At 41.3% G+C, this 5,225-nt stretch overlaps 1 pseudogene; it reads left to right on the forward strand.

Moving 5' to 3' along the window:
* Nucleotides 1-2,377: 2,377 nt before the first annotated feature.
* On the forward strand, nucleotides 2,378-3,409 carry LOC148136022 (putative G protein-coupled receptor 139; annotated as a pseudogene).
* The last annotated feature ends 1,816 nt before the right edge of the window (nucleotides 3,410-5,225 follow it).

Genomic DNA, 5,225 nt, shown 5'->3' on the forward strand with positions numbered 1-5,225 from the left:
CATGTCTACTATCCAGAAAGTATAGCTTGGGTGGGATGGAATGCTTTCCAAGTGTCTCTCTGAAAGCATCTCCAACAACATTTACAAAGCACCACATTGTGCAGTACAAACAGCTGATTGATCAGATTGCCAATTACCACATTCCACACTCACTCTCTTCACTAATAACATGAATGACCCACAATGAATACCATCCACAGATGCAAAACATTACACTCCAAGTGTTTTTTGACAGTACCTCACAGAACCATGACCCCTAATAGCTAGAAGAACAAGAGCAGGAGTTGCATAGAAACACCATCACATGCTATTCCCTTTCAGGATAGATTTCATTCTGTCTTGGGCGGCATGGTGGCACAGTGGTTTGCACTGCTGCCTCACAGCGCCAGAGACCCAGGTTCAGTTCCCGCCTCAGGTGACTGACTGTGTGGAGTTTGCACGTTCTCCCCGTGTCTGCGTGGGTTTCCTCCGGGTGCTCCAGTTTCCTCCCACAGTCCAAAAATGTGCAGGTCAGGTGAATTGGCCATGTTAAATTGCCCGTAGTGTTAGGTAAGGGGCAAATGTATGGGTGGGTTGCGCTTCGGCAGGTCGGTGTGGACTTGTTGGGCCGAAGGGCCTGTTTCCACACTGTAAAGTAATCTAATCTAATCTACTCGACATCATTGTTCCATTACTACTGCTGTCTAAACATTATGGAACTCTGCTCCAAAATATACAGGGTTTTCCTATCCACCAGATAGGAAAACCCTGTATATCCTATCCTGAAGAAGGGCTAATGCCCGAAACGTCGATTCTCCTGTTCCCTAGATGCTGCCTGACCTGCTGCGCTTTTCCAGCAACACATTTCCATCTCTGATCTCCAGCATCTGCAGACCTCACTTTCTCCTCAAAGATATCCACCAGATAATGCAGGTGTTCAAAAATGCTGCCCTCCAGTACTATCTCAAAAGCAATTAGAATTGGGCAAGAATTATTGGTCCAGACACCAAAACTCACATTTTGTGAGTACATTTAAAATTAACCAATATTCCCACATCTGAAAGAAGATAGCTCGGAACCTGAGCTGTGGTTATTGTCCAAAAGAATGATCCACATGGGAGACAGCAGGAGAAATAACCAAGGGGAAAGTAGGGAAGCTTGGTGCTGATATCTTGCTGGATTCAGGATGTCAGCTATTCCAGTGGATGGTCCATGTCAAAGCTTATTTTGTCTTGTCCAACGAATTTCCCAACTACTACTGTCTAGAAGCCAGAAGACAGATACATTTCCCTGTCGTCTATGGGTTTATGCGTTGGTGTTCCTTACTTTAGAAAATTACACAATCAAATTCAGGATCTTTTATCTTCAAAACTGGGTCGATTTTGGGAGTTGCACGCTCATGAAAATGAACATCACATAAGGATATCCTATCACAAGAAGTGGTCTAAAAAAAGGGAGCAATCATTTTAGAGTCACCATGAGCCCATCATCTCCCCTAACCTTTAATATTGGCCTGAATTCAGAGAGAGCCTCTGAAGCCAGGCAATGGAACAATGTTTGGGTCTCCCACAACAAGCTTTAGTACCATTCTCATGATTTCCAAGGTATGTGTTGGGTAACCTATGGACATTCTTAGCCCCAGCATGTGCTCTGAATCTGGGAGGAGGATCTCTGGTCACAAGGAGAGGAGCTTGTGTGAGAGAGCCTGGACATCAGGCAGGAAGCTTTGCTTCATCCCAGATAAAAAGTGTGAATTCTAAACTAGAAAGTTGCAATGAGCAATGCTGCATGGATTTGGGTGGGAGCAGTGGAGTACAGTCTCAGACAGGTCAGGGACTCCGTGCCAAATATTGAAATTCTTATGATTGTGGTAGGCACCTAACCTGGGGTATGGTGCCTGGATTCACTGCTGAATACTTCCATGGATAAAATTGTTGGTATGTTCAATCCTGTACACGTGGGATGGACTCAAAATTTTATCATTTTTTAAAATTTCATATTGTGGAGTGCATCCACTCCCGGTCACTGTGAAGTGATTTAATATCCCATATTATAGTTCATACAGTGTGGACCTAAAATTCTAGACGCAATCCGAGCTGTGGAAACACCAAAACTGATTGCAAGAATTTTGCAATCAATGTTTGTGCTAAATGTACAACATTGTTGATTTACTCATGCAAGGTGCCTTTGTGTAGATGTTGCGGTCCTATAGGAAAATCCAACCAGTAAGAGTAACCTATAAAACAGCTCAAACCAACCACTGCCAACCCAAAAAAAACATTGAATATGTGACCATCTTGCTATGAATAAACTGTCACTCATGTTCTTACCTCTGTCTTTTAAATGTGCAAATGATTCATTTAGAGAGTTTGCTACTGAGGTTCAGATTCGAGACTTCATGTGGTTTATAACAACGACCTTCTTGCCATTACTTACTCTCTGTGCCTGAGCCCAGATTGTAACTTCAAGTCTCTTTTTCTCCTTTCTCTCTCTTACAGTGAGTCTAGTGGTGATTGCACTCTTGACTCGGGGCAAGTGTGGTCTTTCTACATGCACCATTCGCTATCTGGTGGCCATGGCAACATCTGATCTACTGTTCATCGTTTTTGATATCGTACTTGATAGATTTGTGTCTTATTATTATCCACGCTGTTTCCTGAACATCACTCCTGTTTGCAGAGTTATCTATGTCTTGACCTGCTCAGCCATTGATTGTTCTGTCTGGTTCACTGCTGCTTTTTCTTTTGATCGATTTGTTGCCATCTGTTTTCATCAGATGAAAACTAAGTATTGCACAAAGAAAACTGCAATGAGGGTTCTAGCAATAATTTATATTTTCTTTTCCTTAAAGAACATTCCTAACTACTTCCGATTTAAACCTGGAAGGATCATCAACAATGTTCCATGGTACTGTTTTACCACACGCAGTTATTATAATAGCCGTCGGTGGGCAAGTTTCAAATATTTTGAACAATTTTTAACACCAATGTTCCCATTCACTTTTATTCTATTTATCAATGTCCTGACTGTCAGACAAATCTTCGAGGCAATTAAGGTGCGTGTGGAACTGAAAGGTCAGAGAAAAATAGAGAATGACCCAGAGCTGGAGAGCAGAAAGAAATCTGCCATTTTACTCTTTGCCATATGTGCAAGCTTCATACTTCTCTGGTTGGGGTACATTTTATATATGTTTAGTGCTGCTAATTCTTTGAATTACACTGCTTTTCGTACATTTGAAAGAATCGCATTCATGCTGCGGAACCTGAGTTGCTGCACAAATGCTTTTATTTATGTGGTGACGCAGAGAGCATTCAGAGACCAGTTAATATATGCAGTGAAATATCCAGTTATAAAAATAATTCAATTGAGGAATAAATCCAAGTAATGAGAGCCAACATTAGATGCAGCAGGTAATGGAACGAAGAGTCCACATGAGGAATGGAATGAAAGGAGAAAGAGGTGGAGCAACATGATAACACTACTTCATTCCCTTGCAATTTACCGGTCAGCAGAACAGGTCCACAGTGGACACAATTCCCTCGCCCTACATTTGTCCCTGGAACATCGAGATAACAAGGATACCGACATCAGGCTCCTACTAATCAACTGCAGCTCCGCCTTCAACATTATAATCCCAATTGAACTAATCTCAAAACTCCGAGACCAAGGGCAGTTCTACAACTGTATTCTCAGTTTCCTGATGCACAGACCGCAATCAGTGAAAGTAGCTAACTGCACCTCTTCTACAATAATTCTCAACACTGCGGCCCCGTAAGGATGCATCCTCAGCCCCCAAACACTCCCTGTACACATGACTGATTGGCCACATTTCATACGAACATCTACAAGTTTGCTGATGACATCACGGTTGTAGGCTGCATATCAAATAATGATGAGTCAGAATATAGGAAGTCGATAGCGTGCTTGGTTTCATAGTGCAATGATAACAATTTTTGTCTCATTGTCTGTAAAACAGAAGAACTGATCATTGACTTCAGGAAGCAAGATGGAGGGCAGACCCCTATCTACATCAATGGAGAGGGACGAAAGCATCAGGTTCCAATGAATAACGGTAACCAACAATGTGTCCTGGATCTCCTGGATCACAGTCAATAATTTGTTAACAATGTATAATTTTTGTGCCCTGAATAATACTAAATATAGCTTTCAAGAAAATTGTTATGCTGTTGCATGTATTGCTTTTCAAATTTTACCTGTCTGTGTTGATCAGTTACCTGACCATCGCTGGATACATTGGTCAGTTGTATAGTATGCTGTCCTGCTCAAGCCTGTTACAATAAGCATTAAAGGAAACTCTCACCTTTCACTGTCCTCACCATTCCAAATTGTTTGTGAACACTCAGTCCAGATCGATTGGTCACTTCCAAAATTTATAAATAACTTTTATGATCATAAAACCTCAAAGTTATGACTTTTTGACAATTCTTGACAAAACTGGAGATATTTTGACATAACGTGATCTGATAATAATTGCGAGATATAGCTGGGTTTGATCATTGTGAATCTGTGCAGGACTTCCACTTTTGTGATTCAGGACATTGTACAATCAAAGCTGCAATTCAACAAGTGGTACTGAGAGTGTATCAGAACGCATTCCAAATAATTTGTTCAAAGATAGTGAAAAAAGTTGCATGCTCATTAATGAGGAGCTTTTGCACTATTGGAGGATCATTACAAAAGGAAAGGTTGCATTGTCTCAGTCATTTAAATCAAGTGCTCCATCTCTTCTCTCAGACCATTCTCACTATTGCAAAAGATACCAGAAATGTTGTGGTTCTGTTCGCTGAGCTGGGAATTTGTGTTGCAAACAGAACCACAACAACGAGCACCCGAGCTACAAATCTTCTCCCAAACTTTGAAGATACCAGAAATAGCCCGTGTGTCTTCTGGCCAATAATTCTTCCTCACAACAGAGCAGTCAAGAAACAAAAGATGATCTGGTTCCAATGATATTACTGTTTGCGGAAGCTTGGTGCGTGTAAAGTAGCTGCCGTTTCCCTACGTTACAACAGGGACTGCCACTTCAGCTGGCTTAATAAACTTTATCTTTGTAAATCCCTTTGGGATGTACTAAACTGAGAAAATCCTTCTTTCTGAAGGAATGTGGACTGAAGGACGGACAGAAACCATGGGATTACTAAGGAGGAATTTCTGGGACGTTTTGATCAAATAACATTAACGGAATGCGGTATAGTTTAAATTCAAACTAGTGCGATATAGTCTAT

Source organism: Chiloscyllium plagiosum, unplaced genomic scaffold (genome assembly GCF_037043375.1).
Source record: "Chiloscyllium plagiosum isolate Xiang-an unplaced genomic scaffold, Cpla_swu_hap1 HiC_scaffold_47, whole genome shotgun sequence".
Taxonomy (NCBI): Eukaryota; Metazoa; Chordata; class Chondrichthyes; order Orectolobiformes; family Hemiscylliidae; genus Chiloscyllium; species Chiloscyllium plagiosum.